Here is a 15,736-nt window from a genome sequence, read left to right as displayed (position 1 = left end):
GGTGTCCAAGGCTGAGAATCATTCGTTGAAGGAGGATAATGAGGCGGGAAGGCTCGGTTCTTTGGTGGAGTCTGCTAAGCTGAAATCTGCTCAGGATGCTTTGAAAGCTCTTCAGGCCAAGTTTGATATTGCCCAGGAAGAATTGAAGGCTGAAAAACAGGCTATGCAGGAGCAGTTAAAGGTAAATGAAGAATTGGCTGTGGAGAGGGACGAGGTTCAGGCCAGGTATAAGGATGCTGCCCTGTATTTCTTTGGCAAGGGTCGTGTGGATACTATGAAAGAGCTGCTTTGAAGTCGGGCCTTTTTGGAATCCTGATCAGGAATTGGCTGATCTTAATACCACGTATCCTGAGCTTTGTAAGTTGCATGCTGATGAGGAGGTGGACTCTCCTCCATCTAAAGGGAAAAATAGTGATGTTGAAGGGGATGGAGATGAAGAAGAAGAGGTGGCATTGATGAGGGGATTGGCTCACATCTTTGTCCAAGGTGGCTTAGTTTGAAATATTTTTTGTTTTTTGTTTGTGTTGTTTTGGCCTATTCAGTGGGGGGATGTTCCCTGAACAAATGATTTAGGATTTGTTTTGGTTTTTGTTGGCTTTGCACGAATGAACGGTGTGTTCTTTTTGCACAGGAAGGATGTATTCTCGGTCGGTTTGAATATATATGTCCTTTCCCTTCTTGATTTTCTTTGCTGTTTTTGACTGGAATTTGTACCTGTATATTCATGTGATATTTTTGTTAGAATAATGCCTGTCAGGAGGGCTTATGGCCCTCATTCCTGTGTTTATGGGGAATGGTGGCTTTTTCTGTCGGGAGGGCTTTTAAGAATGAGGGTGGTTGCTGGTCGGGGGCTTATGGCCCTCACCTGTCGAGGAGGGCTTTTTTGACAAGTACTATGGTCTATTCCACCTTTGTACTTGTCTTTTTATGTCTTGAGCTCGGTTTATTTTTCGGTCGGCGGGCGGTGCCAAATTAGAGCATTTTTAGAAATGCTTTGTTCAGGTTAGGTGGAGTGGCCCTCAATCCCAACATTTGTTTAAGCCTAAAGTATAACATATAATAAGTGAAAAGAAGGCGTAAAACAAGTTTTCAGGATTTGAAATAAAGTTTTAGGTGAAATTAAGAATGATAGGCAAGTACTTTAGCACATAGCAGGTATGAAACTTAGCACATGTATATAGGGTGAGTAGTTTTACCGCTTCTCGGATATGAAATAGTTTTAAGTGGAGAATGTTCCAAGATCTGGGGATCATTTCTCCTTCCAAAGTTTGTAGCCTGTAAGCTCCTTGTCCCACTATTGAATCAATTAAGTACGGGCCTTCCCATGTAGGGGCTAGTTTGCCTGCATTCTTTTCTCTGGTGTTGGGGAAAACTTTCCTTAATACCAGTCTCCTTCTTTGAATACTCGATATTGACATTTTTGTTGTAACTCCCACAGCTCTTTCACATTGGTAGGCGGCTATCCCGACTTTGGCGCATCTCTCGGTTCCTCTGTTAAGAGTAGGTTATCTTGTAATAGGGGTCTGTTTTCTTCTATTGTGTTCAGGCTGCTTCTGGTAGTTGGCACATGAATTTCAGTGGTATTCTTGCTTCACGACCATAGACCGGGAATATGGTGTTTGGCCTGTGGGTTTTTTTGGGTGTGGTCCTGTCACCCATAGAACTAGGGGAGCTCTTACGCCCATCTTCCTTTTCTTCTTTTCAGCTTTTTCTTGAGCAACTGATTACTACTTTGTTGCTTGATTCTGCTTGGCCGTTGGCTTTAGGGTAGCCTGGTGTAGATGTGACTAAATTGATATTCCATTGTGCACGAAAATTAGTCATTTCTTTTTCCCACAAATTGTGTCCCATTATCACAGACTATTTACAAGGTATTCCATATCTACATATGATATTTTTTTTGATGAATGATATGACATCTTTTTCTTTGACTTGCCTGTAAGAGTCTGCCTCTATCCATTTGGAAAAGTAGTCGGTCATTGCTAGCATAAAGACTTTTTGTCCGGCGCCCGAGGTAGCTTGCCTACTATGTCCATGCCCCATTTCATGAATGGCCAAGGGGCCGAGATGGAATGTAGTAGTTCTGATGGTTGATGGATATAAGGGGAATGGATTTGACAGGCTTCACATTTTGAGCTGTATGCTATGCGATCGGCTCTCGGGGTTAGATAGCCTGTCCGGAGAATTTTGCTTGCCAGGCTTCTTCCACCTTTATGATTTCCGCAGAGCCATTATGTATGTCTTCTATAACCTGGTGCTTCATTTGGTTCCGGCAACGTAAGTAAGGTCCACTGAGACTTTTAAACAAGATGTTATTTATAATGGTATAAGTGGATGCTTTGATTTTCGGGGCCCTTGCTTCGTTTTTATTTGCGGGAGTATCCCCGTAGGAACCAATCATAGTAAGGTTTAGTCCAGGAATTTGTATCTTCCTGAATAGGACAAATTTGTTCAGGCTTTTCTATGGTTGGTTCCAGCAGGTGGACGATGGGTATTTTGTCAAACACAGCAGGGCTGAAATTTGATCCCAGGCTGGCTAGGGCATCCGCCTGGGAATTTAAGTCCCTTGGTATTTGGTCAATGTCAAAGGTTTGGAATTTTTTGCAAAGGTTTTTGACATATTCCAAATAGAGTATCATTTTTGAATCTTTTGCAGCATATACTCCTTTAACTTGATTGGAAATTAAGAGAGAGTCAGTTTTTACCTTGAGGTTTGCTACACCGATTTCTATACATACCTTTAATCCAACAATTAGGGCTTCATATTCAGCCTCATTATTCGTGGCTTTGAACTCACAACTAACAGCCTGTGCAATCAGGTCTCCCTGTGGTGATTTTAGGACTAATCCTAGGCCAGTGCCTTTCATATTTGTTGCCCCATCTACATGGAGAATCCATTCCTGGTCTGTTTTTTGTGTGTCAAGAAGGTTGACCTCTTTTATGAGGTCTGGTTCTAGGGTAGGGCTGAATTCAGCCACGAAGTCTGCTAGTGCCTGAGACTTAATTGCCGTCCTGGGTTCAAAGGTTATATCATAGGTGCTAATTTGTACTGACCATTTTGCCATTACTGCGACAACTCGGGCCTTCTCGGACAGATTTGATAGGCAAGTTGGTTCTTACAATGATTGGGTGACTTTCAAAATAAGGTCGAAGTTTAGTACAGGACATTACTAAAGCAAGTACATATTTTTCAAGTAGGCCATACCTGGTTTCTGCATCTAGGAGACTTTTGCTTACATAGTAGACTGGATGTTGTTGGCCATCAATTTCTTTGGTCGGGACTCCACTTATTCTTTGTTTACGTGGTGATCGAGGTAGGTAGTCGTCAGGGTTCTCCTTTGTCTGTTTGGCAAGTAACGGAGGTGTAGTCGGGTATATTTTGAGTTCTGGAAGGTGACTCATGTTCAGGCAACCATTTGAATGCTTTGTTCTTCCCGAGTAGGTCATAGAATGCCTTGCATCTTACGATGATCTGAAATGAATCTATTCAGTGGTAAACTCGTCTGTCGCTTTTGAATATCTTTGACTGACTTGGGGATTCCGGTTTTAGTATGGCTCTTATTTGTTCTGGGCTAGCTTCTATTCCTCTTTTGGTCACCATGTACCCCAAGAATTTTCCCGAGGATACCCCGAAATGGCATTTGGATGGATTGAGTTTCATATTGAAATCTTCCAGGATTTTAAAGGTCGTTTCCAAGTCCCGACATGATCTTGACTTTCTTTGATTTAACTACCATGTCATCAATATAGACTTCCATGGTGTCCCCTATTTGATCTTTGAACATTGTGTTGACCAGGCGTTGGTATGTTGCTCCTGCATTTTTCGTGCCAAAAGGCATTCTTTGTGTAGCAAGATATATGCCTCTTTCTCGTGATAAATGCGGTATGTTCTGATCGATGGGTGCATCTTGATTTGGTTGAATCCACTTGAGGCATCCATGAATGTCGGGAGTTCATGTCTGTTTGTGGCATCCACCATTGCATCTATGTGTGGGAGTGGAAATGGGTCTTTTGGACAGGCTTTATTGAGGTCTGTGTAATCTACACAGACTCTCCACTTGCCATTCTTCTTTTGAACCACCACTACGTTGGCTAGCCAGCTGGGGTACATGACTTCTCTTATCATCCCCATGTCCAGTAGTTTGTCTACTTCTTCATTGATGATGGCATGTCTTTCAGCGGCAAATTTTCTTCTTTTCTGCTGGACAGGCTTATAAGACTCATCAACATTTAGTTTATGTGTAATAATATTGGCATCTATTCCGGTCATATCAAAATGTGACCAGGCAAAACATGAAGATTTACTTTTAAGAAAACTTACTAATTCTTGGCCTGATATTGTCAGGGACATCAGATCCTACTAGTACATGCCTGTCAGGGTACTCAGGGTCTAAAATTACTTGATCAGTTTCCATTTTGGTTTCTGCCACATGAGTTGTCCTGACAGGGTACTGTAATTTCATCATAGAAGTCACTGTCCAGGGGTAGCCCTTGCCTGAAAGCTTCAATGGCTGTTCCAACATCACATCTGGGGATTGACACTTTTTCTTTGTTGAATCTTGTCATGTATGATCTGATTGATTCTCCAGGCTTCTGTTTAACCCTGTACAGGTCACTGGATCTCTTCTCTAGTTCCCTGCTGTTGGCAAATTGATGATTGAAAGAATTGACCAGGTCAGCAAAGGACTTGATGCTTCCATTTGGCAGGTTTATGTACCATTGCAAGGCAGGTCCATTCAGAGTTGTTCCAAATCCTTTACACATGCAGACTTGACGTAGTTCACTGGGAATTGATGCTGCCAGCATTCTTTGCTTGTAATAGGCAACATGGTTTTGTGGATCAGTGGTTCCATCATAGATTCTCATTGAGGGAATCACAAACTTCTTTAAGCGGTCTGTTTTTGCTATTTCATCCACGAAGGAGAATCGCATAGCTTTCTGGATTTGCTTCTTCAATTGGGGTAGGAACTCCTGGGATCTTTTCAAATCTCTCATGAAGTTTTTGGATTTCCTGGAGCATAGCCATCATAATGGCTGTGTTAGTCTGATCTTGGAGTTCTTGATTTTGGAGTTCTCCTGAGTCCGTTTCTTCTCCTGCTTTGGATGGAGTTGGAGTACCAATATTGGAGAAGTCAATGTTCCTTATGATGGAGGAGAATGGTGTGCCAGGTTGGACTTTCAATTTTGATCCTGAAGCTTTTTCTCCCAACTGTATCTTTAGGCTGGATTCTGATTCTTTCAATTTTGCCACTTCCGCTTCAGCCTGGATCATTTTTTGTTTCAGTTGTTCCATCTCCAACAACTGTTGTTTGGCAGCAACTAATTGTTGCTCAATGCTATCTCCTGCCATTTTTTCTTAGTGTTTTGTGGTATTTTGATGGTGGGCTTTTGATTATTTTTGAGTTAGATGCCCCACGGTGGGCGCCAATTGTTTTAGCGAGGATTTTCGGTGATCTAGAGCGTCCCGCCAGGAATTTATATGTAGGGTGATCTAACTCGAATAACTTGCCTGATTGGAATAATTAAATGTAAAGCAAACTAACAAATAATGACACAAGGATTTTATACGTGGAAAAACCCTGGGAATAAGGGAAAAAACCACGGGCACCAAGCCAGGAGTGATTGTTACTATGATTTTGGATAGCCTGACAGAGTATTGTTATATCAGGCGTGACAGGCGAATATATTGCTTAAGAATACAAAGTATATGAGTAAAAGTGATGATATCTCAGATGATCCTTCTTGTCTTCCCTTTCTTTCTATTTATAGGTGGTTGCTTTCAATCCCTTTGTGCCGTTTAGGTTTTCCTGGTAAATAGGGAATGTGCCCTATTTACCCGGAGATGGTTGCTTCTTTCTTAGCCGTTGCTTTGACTGCTCCCTATATCTTTGCCTTCTGGAATTGGTCTTCCTTTTTTGTAGGGAACATATGAGACTGCTTGTTTGTTGCCTGCAAATGGCCTGGTGCTTTATCTTTTCAGGCTGCTGGTTATTTCTCGCCTGTCTTCAATCAACTCCTGCTTAGTGCCTGTCAATCTTGGAGTAATGCCTGGTTTTGGATCTCTAGAGCCTGAAAGTTGTCTTTGGCTGTTGCCTGGCCTATATCAGGTCAGGCAAGATAATTTAGGGCCCAACAATGGGCAACAAAAGTGTGGCAACTATTTTGATGAATCGTTTTACTGGCATTTGGTATTGAAATCAATGGAGAATGAAGGTGATGAAATGGTGATGAAAATGAAGATGCAGGGTGTTATGGTGATGGAGGCAGGATGACGAAAGCAAGTCATTGGTTGAATTTGTCAACCTTTGACTTTGCTACTTTTGTTTAATACTAGATCTCGCATTGACCCGTCTCGCTCCTCGATTTCCGTTCTCTTTTATTCTAACTCGAATCTCCACTTTATTATACCGTCTCGCCTACAAATTATAATGAAACGATATTAATGTTAATATTAAATAAAAATCCAACTAATTAATAAATATAACCAATACTACTAATTATTATAAATTAGTAATTAAATGAGCTAATTAGACCATTAAGCACGCAAAATCGAGTCGTAATAAGATATAAATGCGGGGTAAAAACTGACTAAAATACTATTTATCAAACCTCCCCACACTTAAATCTTACTCGTCCTCGAGTAAGCTCATCTAAATTAAACTATGACCCTTAATATAAAAGAATAGCTAAACTAATAATATCCGATGAGAGGCAATTAACGGGCCTTCTCCGTCCCTTCAACTCACATTGAAATACAATGAGGTATGCATTCCTATGCAAGGCAAGTGGGGGCTTGCGGAAAATTTTGACACATCCATCATATATAAGCACGAATCAACATATAAGATGCATCACAAAAAGTCAAACCACTTTCCTCATCTAAGCGGCCGTTTTTCTTTCAAAAATTAAATATGGAGAGTCATTAGTGGAGGATGTCGTCTCCGGGTCTTACCAAGGTGTCAATTCCCTAATTCTAGCTCAAGCAACCTACATTGACAACACGGGGTGCCTAAGAAACAAATTCTAGGCGGGAAAGGGGAAGTACTTCGCTATACTCCCAAGAATGACACGACACACACAAGATTCGACTCCATATCAAACCTTTGACCAAAAGGAGACCAAAGACCGACTCTCACGGGTTTCACTAGACACTCATTGGAGAACGGGGTGATTTTTGTGACAAAAAGTAACCAAAATCACTCTCCTAACTCGACTTGCGAAGCATGCCCGCAATCTAATATGGTACTCCATCCAATATCCGCAAGAGAAATGTCAAATTGATGCACATACAAGAGACAATCGGGTAGTAACGGGGCTTAGGTTAAGTGAAAAGGGGTTGGTGCAAGCACCATTTTATGACATGTGGGGCTAAGGATCGAGTAGTCGCCACATCTAACCAATCCACTAAACCGTACCAAATGCAAAAGGATTCTTCCACAAAGCTTGGCAAGGATTGCCACTTCCAAAAAAATCATTCATTTCTTTTCGAAACAAGATCAATTGCAAATCCATCAACCCCTTATTTGAGATAAAAATATACGTTCTTTTCTTTTTGTTTTTTATTTCATTTTTCTCTTTTTCTATTTGATTTTCTTCTTCATTTTTTTTTTCTTTTCTATTTGATTTTCTTTCTTGCATTTTTCACGACTTGTTCACCTCTTATTAGACAAAAGTAGCCAAAGTTGCACTTCACTCATGTGGCATTAAGATCATACACCTCAAGATGAGTCAAAAATTCAACCCAAATATACTCCACAAAAGAACCACAATGACGAACTATTCAACCAAGGTGAGTTGTTTATGGGATGTAGTTAATTTGTTGGCAATAGAAACGATAAGGCTTAGGCTCAAAATGGGTTAACAAAAGGAAACAATTGACTCAAGGGTAGAACAAAAGCTTATATGGCTATTGTGAGGTTACTTTATTTGAACAAAATTGTCTCAATATGCACATCTACACTTCTACGGTAAGGAATGAGCACCATACTTGTGCGTTTTGACATGACATACCACGTAAGGAGAACTACTCACATGACCTAAACGGGACCGGTTTGATGGACCGGCCATAAGGAGGCTCTATCCTCACATTTTAGTAGCTATGTCGAGCCTAGGTCAAGTCTTGGGCCTAATACGGTCTCACAAGGTGGTCGTTACTTGGTTGTTAAGCTAGACTTCCGGGTTTTTGCAAGCAAAAACCCTAACATGTGTCATCAAAAGGCACGAGCTATCAAGAGGGAAATGACACGGGCAAAACAATTATCATCATTGACGACATATACCCTCCACATTTAGACTCCTTATGCAACTATTTACATACGAGATGCAACGTGTATGAAATGCAACTAAACATATGAACAAACTACGTGAATGCAAGAGTGAACACATATATACATTTCTAGTCTAAATGCACACAATTTCTAGTCCTAACAACACACCAACAACACACGCATATCCAAAACGGTTCCCAAAAGGAACACCCACATCACATATCCCGTCCTCCTCCATGCTTATATATACAAAAAGAAAAGGAAGGATAAAGGAGAAAGAATTGGAAGAATTTTACCAAGCGTCTTCTCCGATGATTCATGTGTTGCCTATCAAAATGGTTAGGACAAATGCAATATATATAATATAATATAAACAATGCAATTTTTTTGAAATTTTTCAATTTTTTCAATTTTTAGGCATTTTGTATTTTTCTCAAATTAACAAGCAAATATATACAATTATAAACAATATGCACAAAGTGGATATTTCCCTCCCCACACTTGAAATTTACATTGTCCTCAATGGAACAAAGTATAGGGAGAGAATGGAAAATTAAATAACATATTTTTGTGTTTTTCAAATTTTTTCAAAATTAAAGGCATGTTTTTTTATTTTTGATATATTTAATTTTTTTGGGTTTTTTGATTTTCTGGAAAAAAGGTGCAATCAAATAAATAACATGTTTTTGGTGTTTTTAAATTTTTCAAATTTTTATGGTTTTTATATAATGAAACAAAATGCAAGTAAAGTATAAGTAAGTAAGGGAAGAGAATATATACAATTTAGTGGTTCTTGAGGTACTCCACCAAACCTCTCATGCAAAATTGTCTTGCTTGAATCTCCACTTAGCATGATCCATGTCACTCAAGGCACGGAGAAGACGGTCAAATGCTCTATCAAAACCTTCAACTAGACACAAGTAGTGCCAAGCTATAGCAAACAACACCCGACCTCTCTTCCAACACTTCTTATCATAGTTCCTCTTACCCTCCTTGGCTTCCTTTCTTGGGTCCTTTTGATGGTTAGAACCCTTAAACTTGGAATGGTAGTTAGGTGGTAGGAGGAACGGAATCTCATAAGTTTCACTTGTTGGGCAACTCTCTTCTTGGTCACCAAAGTAAGGAAATTGGTAGGGAATAGTAGGTGGAGGAGTCAACTTCTCAACATTGAGGTTCATGATGTTGTCATTTTTATCCCCATTTTCTTGACTCTCCTTTTGAACCGAACTATTTCCATTGAGAGCCGCCTCCAAGGCATCAATTTGAGCTTCCAAATCACTTGAAGAGTTCTCCAACCAAGGTGTACCTTCAAGAGAGCCTAGACCAAAAGAATCCGGAGAGCTCAAATATAATTCAATCTCATCATCAATTTGGTCTTCAAATTCATCTTTTCTTGAATCATATTCACCCAAAACGTCTTTCACATCAACTCTCAATATAAGATCACCTTCATTTCCCTTTTCATTTGTTGAGCAAGCTTCCAATGGGTCAAAAAATGAAGGCTCTAAATTAGGTTCATCCAATTTATCTTGCACCATATCCACCCTACAACAAGAGTTGCCCATAGGAGGAGACTTCATGGAATTGTTGAGTTCAAACTCAATCTTCTCATTACCTACTTGGAGTGAGAGTTTTCCACTCTTAACATCTATCATAGCACCTCCCGTGGCTAAGCAAGGCCTACCCAAAATGATTGGCACATGGCTATCTTCGGGCATGTCCATGACAAAGAAGTCGCATGGGATCACAAGTTTTCCAACCTTCAAAGGAACATCTTCAATCACACCCAAGGGATACTTAACCGAACGATCGGCTAGTTGTAGGGAGATCTTTGAAGGCTTCAAATCTTCCAAGTGTAGCTTCTTAAACAAGGAAAGAGGCATTAAGCTAACACTAGCTCCCAAGTCGCACAAAGCTCTCTTTATCTTCACCCCTTGGATAGAACAAGGAATGGAAAAGCTTCCCGGGTCTTCAAGTTTGCTAGGAAGTTTGCTAGTGAGGATTGCACTACACTCCCTAGAGAGGTTAACGGATTGTACCCCTTCACTCTTTCTCTTCATAGTCACAAGTTCCTTTAGAAACATTCCATAGTTAGGGATTTCGGTGATCATGTCAAGAAATGGTATGGTGACATTCATACTCTTCAAAATGTCAATGAACTTCTCATATTTCTTCTCAAGTCTTGGCCTTGCAAGCCTTTGTGGAAAGGGAATTGGTTCAACATACTCCCTTAGAGGTGGAGTAGGTTCTTTGACTTTTGATGGAACCGGTTCATCTTCTTTTGGTGGGTCAACCATTTCAACTTCCTTTGATTTTTCCACTTCAACTTCAACTTCAACCGGTGTCTCTTTCATTGATCCACTAGAAACCCTCTTCCTTTTACACCTTGGAGTCTTCACAACTTCCTCCAATTGCTTCCACTTCTCAAGAATACCGCATTCATTTGCTTTGGCTTCACCGTGTTACCCGAAAACTTGCCCGAATTTTGAGCCATTTGACTCAATTGTTGTGAAATTTGAGCAACATGAGTTTCCGTGGCCCTTTGAGAAGCTCTAATCTCATCATTAACACGACTTTGAAAAGTAATGTGGTTGTCAAGTTTGGAACCGGATTTTTGGTTGGCAATCACCAATTGCTCAAAGGCTTGCTCCCAAGATGGTTGTTGATTTTGTTGGACTTGAAAATTTTGGATCAAAGGGCAATTAATTGGGGTATGTCCTTCTTCACCACAAAGTTCACAAGATAAGACTTGCCTCATGTTGGGGTTGGAGGGCTTGTTAGAGTTCAATAATGCTACTTGTTGAGTGAGGTTCTCAAGCATACTCTTCACTTCCACATTGAGCACCGTATTAGAGTCTTTACCCTTACCTTTTCTTGTTTGTATTTCATCATTCCAATCCATTGTCCTTGAGGCCATCTCTTCAATCAACTCTTTTGCCGCCTTGTGACCCAAGATATCTAAGGCTCCCTTACCCGAACCCGAATCAAGAAATAGCCTTAGGTCTTGTGTCAAACCTTTGTAGAAATTATTGATCAACTCGGGCTCGGATATGCCATGGTGAGGGCATAACCGTTGGAGTCTCTTGTACCTCTCCCAAGCCTCGTACAAAGTCTCATCTTCCTCTTGAGTGAACCCTTGCAACTCACTCTTTACCTTAGCCGTTCTTGAAGGAGGAAAGTATTTTTTCAAGAAGGCCGAGGAGAGCTCATCCCAAGTCTTGAAAGAGTCGGGATCACAATTCTTTAGCCAATCCTTAGCCGCTCCCCTTAGTGATCTAGGGAACAACCTTAGACGGAGCGCATCATCGGATACCCCATTCATCTTATACATGTCACAATTGTCAAGAAAATCATTAAGATGGTCATTAGGATTCTCTAAGGGACCTCCCCAAAATTGGTTATCTTGCACTAGGTTAAGCAAAGCATTCTTAATTTCAAAATTGTTGGCTTGAATCCTAGGCCTTTGAACACTAGAATTCACAATATGCTTTGGGGCCATGTAGTCCCTAATCGGAACCGGTTCACCCATTGTTGTACTTTCCGGATTTTCAAATAAATTCTTAGAAACCACTACACACTCAAGTGAAAAGGTTAGCAAGACAAACGGCACACCAAGGTGTGCAAAAGTGACAATAACTTAGTCTAAACTAGAACGAAACAATTAATATCAAGCCAATGCTCCCCGGCAACGGCGCCATTTTGATAATGAGGTTTGTCGCACTCCCCAAATCAAACAATTTACTCAACTAATGTAGTAGGGTAGTCGAGGTCGAACCACAAGGAGCAAGGGTGATTACTAATTGTCTAAATTCTTATGTTTAGCTAAGTCGGAGAAAATAAGGAGGGTGGTAACAAACTAGCACTTAAACTAACAAATTTAAAGGCTATAAACTAGACAAGATAAGAACAAGCTAAAAGATAAAGGATAGATCAAATAAAGAGAAGGACTAGAACTCGGTTCTCCCACAAATATAAGTAATTCCACATACTAATCGTCTCGGCTAATCAAACGGGGAAAGGTAAGGGGAGATTGCTCTAATTCGCCTAGAACCTCCCTTCCGGTCTCTCGCATAGGACACTAGCTACTCCGACTAACCCCCCTCCCGGGTTCGAAAGCCGGTATCCCTAACTCAAAACCCGACAACCCCAAGAACATGCATTTTCCCAAGGAGGTAAAGTAAATGGTCAAGGTCATTAAGCACTCATCATATTCCGGGTCATCCCACTCCCCCTTCCGGAGGTCGATTTCAAACGCTAGTCTAGAGGCACCCTCCCTCGGTTCTCCCTTCCGGTCTCAACCTTAGTTGGTGACAAGGCTAAATTTCGGGTGTCCAATTTACAACCTAACCAACTTCCGTTGGTGGTCAAGGGTCACAAGTTGACACTACCCAAAACCCAAACCTTAAGCAAGCAAATTCCTCTAAACTACCCTCACCAATTTTCCCCACAAATTAGCCTTAATGATAATTAGTTAGTGAAATTACCCATATCGGGTCAAACCGAGTCCTAGAAGGAGACTACTCACTAATCATGTCTCTAAAGGCTAAATAAACAACAAAGATGGAATCTTTAAACATAAACATGGATGGAATATGAATTCTACTTCTAAACATGCAACAATCCAACTTAAATTATAAGGAAAGACAATTTAATTCAAGAGACAATGAAGATTAAACTAAAGGCACAAACTTTGACTCAATAAACCCAAATACTCAATCCTTAACATGAGAAATTCAAAGATTCAATCTTGTAAACAACAATGGTGAGTAGAGAAAAGATGAACAAGAGAGAGATTAGCATCAATTAAACAACATGAAGTAGTATTCTAACATGAACAACTAAACAAGAATTAAGAGAAAAACAAAATGTAAACAAATGAAATAAGGAAGAGAAATTATACCACTTAATTGCAAAAGGTGGAAACTTTGGATTGAAAGAATGAAAGGATTCTTCAATTCCCCAAATACACCCCAAAATTATTAATTGTAAACTAATGAAAAGGGAAGAACTTGGATAAACAAGAGAACAATTGTATTAATTTTTGAGTAAAGATTACAACTTGGGTAAAAGGAAAATTAATTTAGGGTTCTAAAATATTTGAGAGAAAGATGAACTAGTCTAATTTTCTCATCTAATTTCTAAGGTAAGTAATGGGTGGTGTGTCTTAATGTTGTCTAATGTAGTCTTTTTATACTCCTTATACTAATTACTACTAATAATTATAATAATATTAAAGTAATAATAATACTAAGAATCCTAAGAGGCAAAACAAAAGACGCATTCCCAAAAACAAAACAAAAAGAAGACAAAAAGAAGGAGAACAAAAGGAAAAGGACGGGAAAAAGAGTTCTTTGTCGGTCCCACCGTGGCGGCCGGGGCTTGTGCCGGCAAATGGGTCATTGAGAAAAGAGCAGGAATCAAGTGGGTGTGCGTTATGCCGGTAGGACGGCTGCCGGGGCACCGGCATGGAGCACAAAAGTGATGCGAGGTAGTTGATTTGGTGCGTTTTGCCGGCTAGACGGCTGCCGGTCCCTATACCGGCAGCGAGACCTTCACCAAAAAGGAGGAAAAAAGTGTGTGTTCTGCCGGTTGAGCGAGTCGATCGATCTAGGGGCACCGCACGGAGAACAAAGCTTCATAAAAACTCGCCATCCGAGTCCGTAGATGCGTGAATTTGATAGTGGTAATGGGGGTTGTTAATGGTGGTGCGAGGTTGATAATGAAGGTTAATGGTGGACGGAGATGAATTATGATGCATGAATGGTAGCTGCTGAGATGTTGCAGGTGAAGGTGAGTGAAGGTGATGATGAAACACGATGAGGGAGTGGTTGAATGTGTGACGGAATGGAGTTCGAGGTGATAGTCGACTTCTCTGATGTGAATGAATGAAGATGGGCAACAAAAGTGTGGCAACTATTTTGATGAATCGTTTTACTGGCATTTGGTATTGAAATCAATGGAGAATGAAGGTGATGAAATGGTGATGAAAATGAAGATGCAGGGTGTTATGGTGATGGAGGCAGGATGACGAAAGCAAGTCATTGGTTGAATTTGTCAACCTTTGACTTTGCTACTTTTGTTTAATACTAGATCTCGCATTGACCCGTCTCGCTCCTCGATTTCCGTTCTCTTTTATTCTAACTCGAATCTCCACTTTATTATACCGTCTCGCCTACAAATTATAATGAAACGATATTAATGTTAATATTAAATAAAAATCCAACTAATTAATAAATATAACCAATACTACTAATTATTATAAATTAGTAATTAAATGAGCTAATTAGACCATTAAGCACGCAAAATCGAGTCGTAATAAGATATAAATGCGGGGTAAAAACTGACTAAAATACTATTTATCACACCCCATTCTTCAAAGTGTTGAAGGGAAATAAGGACTTCAGCTGGGGGGAGGAACAGAGCACAGCTTTCAAACAACTGAAAGCTCATCTTCAAACTCTCCCAACCCTGTCCAGGCCGATCTGGGGGAGACGCTATATCTATACATAGCAGTTACCTCGGCCACGGTCAGTGTCGTGATCATCAGAGAAGAAGACAAACAGCAACACCCAATCTACTTTGTCAGCCATACATTGTTGCCCGCCGAAAGAAATTACCCACTGATTGAAAAAGCAGCCTTTGCTATCGTCGTTGCCGCAAGGAAACTGGAGCCTTACTTCGACGCACATCCCGTGACGGTCTTAACCGACCAACCATTGGAGAAAGCATTGGAAAAATTTGAGCAATCCGACAGGCTCATCAAATGGGCAGTAGAGCTATCCGGCTTCGGCATTCAATACAAGCCGAGGCCCTCGATAAAGAGACAGGCACTTGCAGATTTCCTGGCCGAGTGCACATATCAAGAAGAGCAAAACCCCGGAGTATGGGAAGTATACACCGACGGGTCCTCCACGGCGAACAGCTCAGGAGCCGGCATACTTATCATCAGCCCAAACGGGGACGAGTTTGAGTACGCCGGGGCGGAACACATCATTTTGAAAACAGATTCACTTTTAGTGGCTAATCAAATTAGAGGATAGTACGAGACTCGAGACGACGGGATGGTAAGATACCTGGAAAGGGTAAAAGCCGACACTTCAAAATTGAAATCTTTCCAGATACAATGCATTCCCAGGTCTGAGAACAACCGAGCCGACGCTCTCTCAAAGCTTGCCAGCTCAACCATCAAGAATGTCAACGAACCGTGCTTTGGTGGACATCGGGAATGCCAAAAGCATTACTGAGACCGTCGGCATGGTGGGCGACATAGAGGCCGAGACGACGTGGATGACTCCGATAATGAAGTACAAACTGATGAATGAATTACCGGAGGACCGCAGTCTCTCACAGAAAATAAAGAGGATCGCTGCAAGGTACTTGGTGTTTGAAGGAGAATTATACAGGAGGTCCGTGATAAGGCCACTCTTGAAATGTGTCGGCCCAGCCGACGCGAGCTAATACGACGAAAA

General features: G+C 40.8%; 1 protein-coding gene and 1 non-coding gene across 2 annotated transcripts in view; one reads left to right on the top strand and one right to left on the bottom strand.

Annotated features, from left to right (window-relative positions):
* The window catches only part of LOC141656940 (uncharacterized), a 362,888-nt gene that overhangs the window by 38,805 nt on the left and 308,347 nt on the right, over positions 1–15,736 (bottom strand). The window lies entirely within an intron of this gene.
* LOC141658324 (small nucleolar RNA R71) lies at positions 11,318–11,424 on the top strand. The gene has a single exon (XR_012549216.1). It is a non-coding gene; the product is annotated as a small nucleolar RNA R71 (small nucleolar RNA).

This window comes from Silene latifolia, chromosome 5 (genome assembly GCF_048544455.1).
Source record: "Silene latifolia isolate original U9 population chromosome 5, ASM4854445v1, whole genome shotgun sequence".
Classification (NCBI taxonomy): domain Eukaryota; kingdom Viridiplantae; phylum Streptophyta; class Magnoliopsida; order Caryophyllales; family Caryophyllaceae; genus Silene; species Silene latifolia.
This window is presented reverse-complemented; position numbering and strand designations above follow the sequence as displayed.